The sequence below is a fragment of the Pteropus vampyrus genome, unplaced genomic scaffold (assembly GCF_000151845.1).
Source record: "Pteropus vampyrus isolate Shadow unplaced genomic scaffold, Pvam_2.0 Scaffold76, whole genome shotgun sequence".
In the NCBI taxonomy this organism is placed as follows: Eukaryota; Metazoa; Chordata; class Mammalia; order Chiroptera; family Pteropodidae; genus Pteropus; species Pteropus vampyrus.
In genome coordinates, this window is record NW_011888857.1 from 5,819,500 (window position 1) to 5,835,613 (window position 16,114).

Below are 16,114 nucleotides of genomic sequence, written 5' to 3' on the forward strand. Positions count from 1 at the left end.
TTTCTTTCTTTCTTTCTTTCTTTCTTTCTTTCTTTCTTTCTTCTTTCTTTCTTTCTTTCTTTCTTTCTTTCTTCTTTCTTTCTTTCTTTCTTTCTTTCTTTCTTTCTTTCTTTCTGTCTGTCTGTCTGTCTGTCTTTCTTTCTTTCTCTTTCTTTCTTTCTTTCCTACCTTCCTTCCTTCCTTCCTTCCTTCCTTCCTTCCCTCCCTCCCTCCCTCCCTCCCTCCCTCCCTTTTCATCTTTTCTTGTAGGCATGGTTGATCTCTCACTTTCCAATGAGATATGGCCATTTATACAAAAACTGCTTATCTGTAAATAGTTGCCTACAGGACAACATACATGTTCACAAAAATACAATATTTAAGTTGGAAGAGTGCTTAGAATATTTTCTTTCTTCCTTATCAATTTGAACCTCAAATTATTTTTCACTAATTGAAGGAAAGATGCAGGTATGGTTTTTAAAAATAATTTTACTGGGAAAGAATAGATAGAAATGTAAGTAGCTATAGTGAATGATTAATTGTGCAAAAAAACAAAAACAAAACCTATTTTCTGTCTTAATAGACAAGCTTAAATAGTAGTTTTGAGAATTGCATAAAATATAATCAAAGCCTAGCGCAGGCCTTCAAAACACTTCACCTCAATTAAATAAAATTCACCCTGATTAGTAATGTGCCTATTTCCAGAAACTCAAGCACTAAAATATGAAAATTGATCAGGAAAGCATGCACAATTCAACTACCTCCATACTGGATAATGATATAATTATACAGTAGACCTAAGGAGGAGCAAAGCTAGGTCTGTGAATTATGAAATGTAACAAGCCATAAACGTATCTTTATTAACTCATTTCCCATTTGCCCTAAGAATACTCACTGGCAGTGCTTGTGGCTGCAGCGTTTACCCTGAGATAACTCACAGATTACAGTCCTAACCTTACCCCCAAAGTTTGCCACAAAATATCTTGCTTTTGTTAGTATTTTCGCATTGCTCTAGTATATGACAGTCTTTGGAAACAAATGACATCTTACTATCTACAGCATTCTGTTTTTAGTAGTGGTATTTCCATTTACGAAATATAGTATTCTCAAACGCTGAAAATGTCAAATCCTAGAAAACATAGCCTTCCTACGCATGATGTTCACATCGTTCTCAAACAGTTGTTAGCCAAAGATTCATCTGATGAATCTGATTTATGTATACATTTCTGTTGCATTAGGATTAGAGACAAGTTGTGTTTAAAAATAACTCCAAGAACAGTTTTTATATTTTATTTTCACATTGAAAACCAGTCAGATTTGCTTCAGCTTCAAAGAACGTGTTAATGTAAAATTATATGCTGGCAGTGAGCTGCACTTCTTTTTCTAAACAGGAAATGGGTTCAAGTGATTACACCCTCTCTTTCATATACATATCTTCATCAACACCACCAGAATAATCATGTTGTTTCTATGCTTTTGAAACTGCCTTCTGACAAAATGCTATATTATTCCACAAAAGCAGACAAAGTAATAAAACTATATAGTTGAGACAAGCTCTGTTAATTATTTACCTCTATGCATGGAAAACAATATATAATCACAACATGGTAGGGGACACTATTATACTGAGGTATCCTTAGTAATTATCAGCACTTGAATTTTAATGTGAAGGTAACAGGATTTATAGTTATGCATAAAAGAATTTGAGTTTCAACTTCACCTCCCACTTTCTGGTAATGTGGGTAAATTCATGAATATTGAATTTCCTGGACTTTGGTAATTTACAGAAGACTAAAATTAAATAACAATTATAAAAATGAGGATTGTCAGCTTCAAATTTCGACATTAGAGTAATTAAACCAGCAAACAAAACACACTGCTATATTTAACAATATTTCAGAAAAGAAAGAACTTTTAATATTAAAAATATTTAAAGGATTCAATGTCAAAAATTGTTCTTGAGAAGCAGAGAGAGAGAAACAAAGAGAGAGAGAGAGATATTCAGGGAAAATCCACACAATATTTTGTTACTATTCAATGTCAAAATCCACACAATATTTTGTTACTATTCAATATTTTGTTACTATTCAATGTCAATTTTATTACATCTCTGACTATTGAAAACTTTAGCATAGGCCAGCATTGCTCATGGAATGATGTATACGAAATAGAGACTTAATCTTACTTTTTCTCCATTTGTAAAATGGAGATGATAATGCCTGTGTTCTTAATCTTGACACAAAGTGAAATAATGTAAGGTAACTCGACTAGGTGAATAAAGAATTAACCCATTCTGGTTAGAATTCCTTTAGCCTTTGTTAGCTGTATGAACTTGGGAAAGTTACTTCATCTTACTGATTCCTTATCTGTAAGGTAGGCAAAATAATCCTTACCTGAAAGGGTTGTTGGAAGAATTACATTAAAAACAAAATATGTAGAACGGCTCTTAATGAAGTATCTTACACATATTAGGTGCTAAGTTAAATTTACTTTCTACCCTTCCTTTACCATCCTCAGCTTTCTCTTCCTTCAATCAAAATTTCTCTATGTTGTCAATAAATATTTGGATCAGAACATACATTTTGATAGTTACTTTTTAAAAAGTTTTTAAATTAAATTTATTGGGGCGACATTGGTTAATAAAATTATATGTGTTTCAAGTGTATAATTCAATAATACATCATATGTATATTGCTTGTGTGTTTACCACCCAAAGTTAAATTTCCTTCCATCACCTTATATTTGAACCCCTGTACCCTTATCTACCTCCTCTTTTATCTGGTAATCATTAAACTATTGTCTGCATCCATTAGTCTCCGTTTTTCTTGTCCATTTGTCACTTTTGGTTTTATATCTCAGATATGAGGGAATTTTATAACCCTAGTGTCAATATGTTGTCTGGCCATCAAAAAGAATCTTCACATTGACAAAGGATTTGTTATTGTCTCCCTTCCTCCGCCTGAGTTTTTGGTTCTTCCTCTCATTCCTTTCTGTTTATGATTTGGCAAGGCAACAAAAAAATATCTCATTAACTAACCACTCATACTTCAGTAACCTTAGCCTTGGAGGATGTCCTTTATCCATCCTGTTTTCTTTCATTCTTTCTTTATTTTCCTCCTCAAGGCAGAATCAGATCAGTCCACCTAATTTAACTTAAAGATTCAGATTCTTCAGATTTTCATTATGATACATGCACATCTTTGGCTTCAGTACAAATATCCCATTTAGAAATTATGAAAATAAAGTTGTATATTTAGTATGACCTTTTTAAAAGGGCACTGTTAGGAGTTTAGCTAAACTACTATATAATATTGCTGCCTCCCATCCATTTTTGTGTTGCTAAGGGGCTGCAGGGGCCTGGAACTGACACTCCCTAGTCGCTCCCTGGAGTTCATGCCTGAGACAAAAGCCTGCAGAGTAAGTTCCTGCTATGACTTCCCCAGTAACCCTGGTGATAATCTCTACTGCCTCCCAGCTCCTTCCCCACCTTGAGTGCCTGAGATAAGGCCCCATGGAGCTTACAAAAGCCCAGGTTTTGTTCTTTATGGTTTGAATTGATTGACCAGTCTGGCCTAGCCCAGAACGCCAAAGCATTCTACCCATCCCCACCAACTGCACAGTAATAAAAGGGTATGCCTCAGGTCCTTCTGCTTGCTCTCTGAGCACACTGTGCCTGACCTCTTCACATGGCCCAGGGAGATATGCCTTGTATCTCCTCCAGGACCCGTGTGTCATAAACTTCTCTGTTTCACTTTGCCTTGCCTTGTGAACTTTCTTGGATATTGGCTCACTGTTGTACACCCAGGGGCCTACTTAACACGTGTTATTTTTTAAAAAATCACAACAGGCACCATGACTAAATTAACAACCATTGGAAAGCCTACAAAAGGAGAATGGCTGCTTTTTGCATTCTGTTGATTTTAAATTACACTCTATTTTTTTCTCTTAGGAATAAAGAATACTTTAATAATTAAAGCAGATGGAGTGACTTATCAGAGATTCATTTAAAGTTCTCCTTGAGTTTATAGTTTTGATTCTGCTGATTACCATGACTTTGTTATTGGCATTAAACACTTGGTTCTACTTCACAAGAGAAATTAGCTATATGTCTTATGACCTTCCTCTAGAGCATTACCAAAAAAACAAAAAAGCAAAAACACAAAACCTCAAATAATTAATGCAAATGCATAACTGGGCAACCTAAAATTCTACCAATGAAAAGTATCTCTGACAGGTACAAAAGTCCAGCTTATCCTGCATATTTAATTCAAATATGGGACAAGCTAGAGGCTAAAATCAAGCATGATTTTTAGAATATTACAAGGCAGAAAAAATGGAATTAAGTAACAAGTTATTTAGAAACATGAATGCATTTTGGCTAAATTTTTTTGTGATGCTGTTTCTGTGTCTGAAATGGATTTATTTATAGTAATTACAGAATGATATTTTAGCACTGTTTTAATCATCAAAAGGTCAGAAACTGGAAAGCAAGAAGTTCAAAGACTGACAATACAGTGCTGAATTAAGGTGACAGTTCTGAATCCAGTCGATGGAGGAATGGCCTACTGGGAGGTGGACAGAACCTAATCCCAGTATTTCCTAACTAGGTACCTCTAGGCAAGGCACATTCCCTCTCTAAACTTTAATTTCTTAACTTTACATATGAAATAGTTAAAATTTTGAAAAATGCAACCCTGCCTAACTTTGTAATTTTAGATGTCTTGAAGAAATATTAGTAAGCACCTGAGTATTTTGCTTGGTTCTGAGGAAAATACCAATATTTTTGTAGTCTCTGTCCTCAATTGTGTATTAATCTAATTCAAAATGAGACTCATATAAATGATCAATGTACAAGATGAAATGTGATACAAGATAAAATACATTTATAAACCAAGCATGATAGGGACCCAGAGGAGAAAGCCATTATGTGTTTTGCAGGGAAGATTGCGATGGGGAGGATCAAAGAATTCTTGAGCAGATTAAGCTTTGTATTTGCATATCCTTGTTTGGCCAATATCCTTATAATACGTATCAAGATGGTTAGTGGGTTATTTTTATTACCAAACTAATAAGTTAAATATTATTCTTGTGGTCTGTATATAATTTCTGGTAAGAAATCACAATTAAGTTCACATTTTGCATGCTTTGAATTAAGACATTATAGGAAAGTAAACGTGAAAATTTATGTCTAATGTAAAAAGCAGATAATTGTTTTAAAGACTTTAGGGAACTATCTACCATTCTCCAGAGGGATGCCTGGTCCTTAAAATACACCATACTAACACATCAAGAATACCTTGCATGAAGCCAACCTCTTCAGATGGTCTGATGGAGTATAGCCCATAATGACAATGGTCGGTGATCCTTCAGCCCAGTTACAGCAGAGTATGACTTGCCTAGAAAATTTTGTTAACCAAGTGTCTGCCAACAGCTAATCAGGACCATCAAGTGTCACACAATGCATATTGGATAAAATAGAAACTAGGATTATCTTAAATCTCTGACAATTGTCTTAACAAGAAAAAGCTGGCAGCTTTTTCAACTTGCAGCTCTGGGATTTATTTTCTGCACATTTACTCCTCTCATTTCCCTAAACAATACTTTTTTCTGTTGTATAAACTCCCTTCAGTTAGAGACTTACAAGCAGATGTAATGGCAAGAAAATGCACGAGAGCTCACACTATGCTAAACATAAGACATGGTTGCTTTTCATTTCCTCAGAACATTAAGAAAAATTAAGCGTTTGCTGCCTATCGCAGTCAGAAACATTGTAAGACACATTTACATTAAGTAGTAAGTCTTAATCCCTAAGTGAAAATGAAAAATAAAATGCTCTATGTCTTTCGTTCTTGATATGCTATTAAGCAATATGAAGCATATTTGCAAACTGCAGGAAGATGGAATGAATCAGGTACATCCTTTGCTTTCTCCATGTGACTCCGATATTATCAATTAAGCAAAGCCGCTTTCAAGTAATTTAAATATATGTCAAACTGATAGTCCAATATGCTGTTAAGCCTTTGGTGATCTCTCTGTCTACTAAAAAAAAAAGGTCAAGGAATCCAGAGGTCATTTTGCTAAGTGACCTTGCTTGACTTGCATTGGGCAAGAAGTAGAATAAACCTACAAAGATATCTAAGAATATGTATGGTTTCTAATTCCAAGTTTGGGGCCTTGACTGTAAAGGATATTAATACCTTGAATATTAAAACTGCAGAGCAGCTTTTTTAGAATGAACTAACAAGAATATCTATGATATAAGCGGATACTGTATACTTAATATCTATTATGTATAATCATCATGATTAACCTGAAAGAAATCAAGGTCAAAGTTCTTCCAAATGTTTAACAGGAAACACTGACAAAGGAAAATCTAGGTGGGTTTATTAAAACAATATACATTCCCAGGCCGAGACCCATATCTACTGATAAATAATCTGTGTCTTTCAGTAGCTAATTTTATTTTCAGAAACTTTCATTAAGAGTTCACTTTATATTTGACTGAAATATTCTCCTTATAGCTGTTGCCACTTGCTGCATCTGGTTCTGCCCTCAGAGTAACATTGAATGATAAAACTATCCCTATTTCAAATTATAGTTTTTAAGGTTGCTTTTGTCACCTTTAGAGTTTTCTAATTTGAGAAATTAAAATACTTAATTCGAAGATAATTATCGAGGTTTTAAGAAATAGGAATAGTTTTGCATGGAGGCATAGAAAGTAATAATTATTGAAGGCTTGTTATGTGCCAACAATATACTAGGTGTTAAGCTAGGCTGTGTCACTGAATCTTTTAACAAGTTATATAAGGTAAAAAATATATCTCTCTTTTTAAGAAGAGGAAAATGAGCCTCAAAGGGGTTAAATATTCATGGTTACACATCAGTAACTGGTTGAAATATAAATTAAACTAATCAACAATACATTCCTGACTTTCTTCTGCAGCTTTTCACTTCAAGCTTTAGTAGACACATTCCATTTGTCACTGTTGACTTTAGAAGTGTTATTTCTAGAGTGGAACATGCTTTATCAGTCTAGACTGATAGGCAAAATTATATAAGGAATTTATCTCCCTTTTTTCGGATGTAGCATCATAATAACTTGAAATCAACACTGTAACTTCATGTAGTTGTTTTGCAAATTTATCAGTTTGACTCAGAGCTCATAGTCATTTAAAACTCTTTAATGTGATGCAAAATAAACATACAAAAATTAATTGCATTTCTATAGCTAGTAATAAGCCATCTAGAAATGAAATTAAATAAACAACTCCATTTATAATAAGATTACATAGAATAATATATTTAGAAATCAGGAAAATAAAAGAAGTCCAAGACTTCTGTACACGAAAATCTATAAAACATTGCTAAAAGGTATTATAAAAGATATTAATAAATAGAGAGACTGGTTACATAATAAATAATAGGTCCTGAGATGGATTCTCTCTTACCTACAATCAAAAGTCACACGACAGTCTTTCATTACTAGCATTACAGAGCCTTATTTGGGCACTGCTGTCTTTAAAATGCAAATATAAGAGTAGGAGAAGCAGAAAATCCATTATTGAATATACTGAAGGATTATGACTACCTAAATGAATATTTTTCAAATATCTGCTTCAGAATCACTGAGATTAGGAAGAGGGTTGTCAGGTTTATGTTGAAAACCTAAGCCAACATTTAGTTTCATTCATTTAGAATTTCCTGAGAAATTTCTCAGACTCTTAATTTTTAAAAGTTCCTTTGATGATTTTTGTGATCATTTACATGTAGAATACAGTGTTAGAGAAACTGGCCTGCACATTAGAATGACTTAGAGAAATAAAAATACTTACATACATACATACAACTACTGATGTGTACACCCCATATATCAAGACGCTGAGTTAATTTTTCTAATGTCAGCCCTGGACATCAGTATTTTATAAGAGCCCTCGAGGTGATACGCTGTTGTAAAAACAGAACGAAGAACTATAGTTCTAGAATTTGAAAATTGCTGTTCGCACCAGTCCCACTAATTCCTACTACTTACACCTGTCTTATTTCACTCATTTATATTACTCTCTTGGCCTTTAAAAGTAATTGAGTCTACAGCCTATGAACACTGAACACTCTGCATGAGAAAGTGTAACTCCTTGCAACTAGAGGTTCCAAAGACTAAAATCTAGATGGAGAGCATTCACATTTGTGAAGGTGGAGGCAGCGTTTTGAAGGCACCCAGGTTTGAGACCCACAGCAAGGTAGTAGCTGCTCCCTGGACTTATTGATAGGAGAGGAATTACCAGTGACAAGGAAGGACAACACAGGTAGAAGGAGAGTGGAACAAACAAACAACAAAAAGCAATTTATGATTTTGAGCAGGCCTCACCATTGATAGGAAAAGTAGACCAGAATGTTGCTTTTGGAAATCTTAGCAAAACACAGAACTTTTTAAGTTTGCATCCAATGGAAATTGTTTGTTTGGTGAGCTTAATAAAGTCACCATTCTTTGTCCTTTCAGATGCTTTGGCTACCTCATTACAAGAACTTGCTCAAGGCACACATCCATCAGAACAGAGGCAGGAAAAAGGTAACTGAATTTCTCCTAACTCAAGGGCACAGAGCAGGACTTTTAAGAATCAAGCCTAGGAATGACCCATAAGAGTGAAGGCCAGAAGCTTCCAAGATTTTTTCCTTTTTTTTAAATTGAGATGTAATTGATATATAACACTGTATTTGTTTTAGGTGTACAACATAATGATTTGATATGTGTATATACAGCAAAAATAAATTTTTGGTAGCTTTAAGAAAATATATCAAGAAATAAAAACACTCCTTAATATTAACCCAATCATCTTATAACTTAATTAGACACAAACATTTGAAACTATTGGCTACACTCCTAATTCAAACCAAACTCCTTAGCTTTGAAATCCAGGGCCCCGTACACTTAAGTCCTGAATTATTTTTTCAGGCGCATATCTCACCACTTTCTGTACTCTATTTTCGAGCCACGTTACTGTGCATTCTTCTCTCGCACATTTCTTCACACTGTCAGAGGCCTATCTGTCCTTCAAACTACAATAAAATATTCCTTCCCACCCCAAATCTTCTTGACTTCTTCCTCTCTTGGAAGTAAATTGCAGAGTATTTTATTTCTACTTCTCGTTAACCTTATTATGTTCTAAATTGTATGGTCTTGGTAGATGTTTAAATATCTAAAGATACGAGGGGAAAATTGTTGAGAAATTCATATTTATAAATTTACATTGGCAACTAATAGAGAAAAAAGACATTGACTTAGTTAACTTATGTTATTGTTTTGACTTATTTCCTTTCTTGTAGCTTGATTTCTTTTCAGTCATGAATAGTTTCCATATATATTTTGCATTCTGTTAACTAGATTGAAGCCTAACTTTGAATCTACTCAATACAATTGTTGTCATCTGCTATTTCTCAAATCAAGACATGATAGAACTGTCATTGTGCCAAAGTTCCAAAATTAAAATTTCATTACACTAAGATTAATAAACTAAAAACCCCACAGGGTACAAGTTACACTTTTCTTAGTATCATTTGAATACTAAGAATTTCCCTTTCTCTAATGTAACATCTCTATGATGTTAGGTTTATTTGCTTTATGGGGAAAACACTACAGAATCATATCCTTTGTGATTTTGCTTTTGTTTAGAATATTTTAACAGGTTTCCGTCATCTGGTTGTGGAAATGAGCATGCTGCTGAACATGTGGTCACCCCCTTACCTCTGACAACTCAAGTTCATGATGTTCCAGAGTCTGGTTATACTTCCTAATAAAACATTTACCCAATTCACATCCTAGGAACATATGCTTTTTTAAATTTATGTTTAGATGGTAGATACTACATATAAATAAAAAAGTTTCATGGTGGCATGAACTAAGATTGTTAAAATGCTTATGTCCTTGTTTTCATGTTAAATACTGTTAAAATCATTTTAAGTTAATCTTACATTTTCAGAATTACATTCAGGGATATTCAGATTTTCTTCCCTTGTTGTCACAACTTAAGAGCTCTCACTGATTTCAGGAGTGCTATCTTGAAGCTTGAGAAAGAAAAAGAGAACATTAGAGAGAGACAGAGAAAGAGAAATGGGCTCACCAAGTCGATTCATATGACATTGTAAAATACAATGCAACATCATATCAAAGAAAAATAATAAAATGGAAACTTGTATATATGAGATCTTAAAATTATATCTTAAAAATTCGTAACTATGAAATTAAATAAAATGATTTCTACTTAATTTTGTGTTAGTGATGCCCAATGAATTAAGAGTTCCATTTCCTGAAAAAAAAAAAGAAAAAGAATCTGTATTTTCTCTTTATTTTAACTTCCAATTTATCTGAGAAATAGTAAGTACACACCTTATTTTCTCAGAAAGAAAGAAAAAATGTTTTGTAACATCTTACTGTAATTTAGATAAAGGATTATATTCACTCCAATGCTTGACTAATTAAGTACTGCTTTATACCTCTGGAAACCCTAAATATTATTTGAAAATTCATATTTTTCAGAGTACTAAATTAAAAAATTGCTTAATTAAAAAGGCAGTTTTTCAGGTTCTGGCCGGGGAAGGGTATGCCATAACTAATATATGTAAATATCTTTATAGGCTGGTCTAGATTTTCCACTCAAATATGTGTTTCTTGACTAGAGCTGATTTGAATATGCTGTTATGCCCATCGATCTGTGAGGATACTACTGTAAGAAAGACAAAAACTTAACTCAAGTGATTTCTAACTTGCTTGGATCTGAAAATTTGATCTTGGTGGATTACAGGGGAGGAGGAAAGGAGGACTCTAACCGCTGGGGACTCAGGAACACAAAGACTAGAATGTGGTCTGGTCAGGGCACTCAAATCCACTCAGGCTTTCTCTGTGCTACATTCTAAAGAGCACTGGCCTGTTTTTTGTTTTTTTTTTTTCCATAAGCAGTTACATTCCTTAGCAGAGGAACATTCTTACAAAAACAATAATTGTATAAAAATAAAAAAACAAAGATACTTAATAAAACTAGTGGAATATTACATGTAAAAGGTTACGAAAGCTAGTAGCACATCAGAGAAACAATGGAAAATAAAGCACCTTAGTTGACTAAAATACTTTCTATGTCAAGTCACCCAAATCCTGGGCTTTATATATAATAATAAATAAATAAAGCAAATAAAATTCCTCTTTCTTTATACTTAAAAAGTTTAACTTAGTTGTGAGATTCAGAAGCACCTGTCTCTTTTTCTTTCTCCTGTTCTTTGTTATTTAAGACCTTTATCTTCTGATCTCCCCTCTGTCTTTGCCCTAGAAATAAAATAAATAAATAAATAACCAGGAAAACAAAATGTCTTTGAATAAGCCATTTGAAGTTTTACGTGTCATTGATGAATATAAAGATGAGAAACATGCTGTTTTTGTCTTCATAGACCTTACATAATCTGACTGTTATTTGCATAAATAGTTCTAATATAAAGCTGATTAATAAAAGGGGAAACAAACTGAGTCGTGAATATTTTGAAAGGACGAGTGTTAAATCCATTTGGGATTATAAGGAAAGGCATGATGGAAAGGGTAATCTTTAAAATGAGCCTTTGAATAAGTACGAAAAGAATGAGGGGAGGGCATTCCAGGTGAAAGAAACACTATAAGAAAATATATGTAGTAAGAGTCAGTTGTCGGCCCCCTGGTTTAGAGGGTAGCAGTAGTTATTAGAAAAATGCTACGAAGTAGGGAGGAGATCCCAAAATTGAGCTACGAAGTTTGTACTTAATTGAGTAGCCAAATGAGAGTCCACTGGATATTTTAAAGCAAAAATATGAGATGGCTAAAGCCCCTGTCTCTGTGATGTAGCAGCAGTGTTTAGATAAAAGTAGAACAGAAGAGAATTAGGATGGGGAAACCAAGAAAGGAGCAATAAAAAATGACCAAGTAGATGGTAAGGTAACAAAGGCTGAACCGCAGTTTTGATTCTGGCACTTGAAAAGAGATTGGCCAGTGATCATATGCTGAGAGCAAAGATTAGAACCTACAAAATTGAAAAATTCTACAGAAATAGAAAAACTGGGAGAAAAGTTAGGTTTGTAGCAAGGAAGTGACTTTTATATTGTTAATAGAGAATTTAAAACATTTGGGACTCTTAAACGGATAGGCATTATTGGATAACAGTATTAAAAAACATATTAACAAGAATCAAAACAGCCATTTAATCTAGGTAAAATCTACAGAACATGCAGTACTTGTCTTCCCATAACCTACAAATTACAGACTTTAAAAGAACAGGGAGAATAAACACTAACAGTGAAGGAGAGTCACTCCTGGCACTTGCAGCAAGAACCACGACTGCAAAAGCACAAAGAATGGAGCGAATCATATTATAAGACAAGGCGAAATTTTAGTGTATTTTGTATCTGTTAAACAATCAAATCACTGAATAAATAGCCCCAGTACACCCTTGTAAATTTAATTTAATGTATAACAGCATTAAAGGAAATTGAAATATAAAACATCCATTATTCTAGCAATAATTATTTTATTTCTAAATGTTGTTTTACAGTCTTTGTCCACATCCACATACATAAATATTTTATATAGTCACAAATTATAGTGCTCATGTAATTTTTATTGTTTTTATATACATGACATATATGCTTTAACTATCTAAGGATAAATCTAAAGGTATAGCTATCCTTTACAGGTCTATATAATATTTTATAGAATGAGCTTGCAAAAATGTATATTAGAGTTAAAAATTTTGGCGGCTTTTAATTTTAGGTTATATTCATGATATTGTAAAGAATATGTTCTTGGTAGTAGCTTGTATGATAACTAACATTGCACTAGCCATTGGTTTAAATGTCTGACTCTCCACATAGGCTGGTAACTCATGAAGGAAAGGTATCATGCCTTATTTATCCTCGCATCCTTTGAAGATGGTACATATTTGAATGTTTTGTTCACTTTTTTCTTTTCATTTTTTATTTAATATATATTTCTTAGGATAAAAAGAATATGAGAATTAAGGATCAGTGCTGAAACAAGAGGAATGGACAGATTTATGGTTATAGAAATCTTTCCAAAATGTGGTAATATGAATTACTACCAGCAATGAGTCAAATATTAAAAACACGGTTCTTGATCTTGAAATGCTCCCATTTGTTCCTCATTAACTGCTCTTCATGCCTTCTACCTTCCTAATAGTTCTTTATTTTATTCTGAAGGGTGACCTCTCTGTTATGGTATGGTACATACCAAGTTTTCTTGTATGTATCAAATTCACTAACTTATCCAAGATAATAGCACAGGACCCAAGATAGATCACTAAAAATTCCATTCTTAGAATTTAGTATTGACTAGAGTAAGAAGAGGCTATAGGTACTTAGGTACATTAAGTCCAGTACGGTGGCTGGTCAACATTGTTTCTGTGATAAAATCTTTCTTATAGTTCATGCTTCCTAGACTTCTGAAGCAGGCTTTGTTTCTGCCCATCCCCAGGCTTGTTTCTTTTGTCTTCTCCTGGGTACTAGGAGTTCCTGATGTTCCAACAATAAAGCCTCTTCATTCAATTTGGTAGGTGTCAGTGCTGATTGCATGTAATCACAGAAACTTGGATGATACAGGGAATAAAATCAATAAACTAAAACAAACAGTACGGCATAAGGGCAGAGATAGAAGTTTACCATGGAAACTGACAGGAAGGAAACCTAACCCAGTTGGGAAGCTGAAAAGAATAATACCAGTCTCACCAATGATGGAGACTACATTTTAGGGTAGTTATTCAACATCACCATAAAAATAAAAATATGTAGCTAATTGATAAATTTTAGTGTTTGCTTATGCAAATACTGTGCCTTTATGAAAACGCTCTCAGATCTTGGTAGTGAGAATGAGGCAAGGAATATATCTGGAATAAAAGGTTTTGTCTTTCTGTCTGTCTGTCTGTCTATCTACTATCTATCATTTATCTATCATCTCTCTCTCTTGCTCCCTATCTATCTATCTATGTATCATCTATCATCTATCTATTTAATCTATCTATCTACCTACCTACCTAACTACCTATCTATATACTTACCTATTTATTTTTGTGGGCTTTCGATACTTTGGGCAGAGGATAAAAGAAGTCTCATTAACTATTAAGTTCACAAAGAGAAGGAGGAAAGAATGACAGTGCAAATTTCCTCCTCCATAAGTTTGCCAGGCTACTGATAAAATCATGTATTAAACAACTAGGGTGTCTGGTTTGCCAACTTCTATAGCAATACTGAAGTTACCTTAATTTTTCCTTAGGAAAAAAATTACATGTATTAATTACTTTTAACAACTGAAGAAATTATATATCGCTTCACCAGTGTGAGCAATAAAGCATGAAAAGTTAAATTACTTTAAATACAAAACATAGTAGTTAATTGAAGAACTGTTTGCATTTAAACATAGTACATGTAATTTTTAATAAAGGCCTTGGTTTATCAGTGAGATGGCTCCTTGTAGAAAGAGGTCTTATTGATTCTGATGAATTAACACAGAATGAGAAGTGACTTTGGGGAAAGATATTGAATTTGAGAGTTGAAGAAATGTGGATTCTGATTCTGGTTTAGCACATAAGTAAAATGAGGCCTTAGATAATTTATATAACTTTGCAGGACTTCTGTTTCCTGCTATTCTGTTAAATTAGGTCGACAACACCTAAATTGTGTATGGGTGTCATTTGTTTGTTGGTTTGTTTTAATTATTTTTAGAGCAGTTTTAGGTTCACAACAAAATTGAGAGAAAGGTAGAGAGATTTTATATAAAGCCCCCACTCCCATATATGCATAGAGTTCCCCGATATCAACATCACTCACCAGAATGGTACAAATATAACCAAGGATGAAACTATATTGATATGGCATAATCACCTTAAGTCCATAGTTTGCATTAGAGTTCACTCTTGGTAATGTTTTACATTCTTTAGGTTTGGACAAAGGTATAATATATCTATCGTTACATTATACAGAGTATTTTTACTGCCCTAAAAAATCCTCTGTGTTCTGCCTACTCATCCTCTCCTTCATTACTCCTGACAACCATTGATCTTTTAATTTTCTCTGTAGTTTTTTTATTTTTCAGAATATTCTATAATTGGAATCATACACTGGATTCTTTCACTTAGTAATATGCGTTTAAGGTTCTGCCATGTCTTTTCACGGCTTGATAGCTCCTTTCTCTTTAGTGTTGATTACTATTCCATTGTCTGGATATACCACAGTCTAGGACCAGATGCCTTCATTGATGAGTTCTTGCAAGCATTTAAAGATGAATTAATACCAATTCTTCTAAAACTCTTACCAAAAAATAGAAGAGGAGGGAACACTTCCAAACTTATTTTATAAAGCCATAACCAAACAAGACAATGACACCACCAGGAAAGGAAATTTCAGACCAATACCCTGATGAAAATAGATGCAAAAGTTTTCAACAAAATATCAACAAACTGAATTTAATAATACCTTAAACGAATCATACACCATCATCAATTGAGATTTAGTCCAGGGATGCAAGTGTGCTTCAACATCCACAAATCAACAAATGTGACATATCACATTAACAAAATGAATGATAAAACTCATACGATCATGCCAATAGATGCTGAGAAAGCATCTGACTAAATTCAACATCCATTTAGGATAAGAACTGTCAACAAAGTGGATAGGTACTACTGAGCAGCAAAGCAAACAATAAAATAAAGAGGCAATTTACTGAATTGGAAAAAGTATTTGCAAATCATATATCTGAAAAGATTACTATCCAAAATATATAAAGAACTCATACAACTTGGTAGCAGAAAACAAACAAATAAACAATTTGATTTAAAATTGGGCAGAAGATCTGAATAGACATTTTTTTCCAAAGAAAACATACAGATGGCCAGTAGATACATGAGAAGATGCTTAACATCACTAATCATCAGAAAAATGCAAATCAAAACCATAATGGCATATTATCTCATATCTGTTAGAATGGCTATTAACAAAAAAAGCCAAAAATAACAAGCATTGGCAAGGACATCGAGAAAAGGGAAGCCTGGGCAGTTGGTGGGGATATAAATTATTGCAACCACTATGGAAAACAGTATAAAGTTTCCTCAAAAAA

General features: G+C 33.5%; 1 protein-coding gene across 4 annotated transcripts in view; it reads right to left on the reverse strand.

The window, feature by feature from the left end:
* The window catches only part of LUZP2 (leucine zipper protein 2), a 415,565-nt gene that overhangs the window by 8,704 nt on the left and 390,747 nt on the right, over positions 1 to 16,114 (reverse strand). The window lies entirely within an intron of this gene.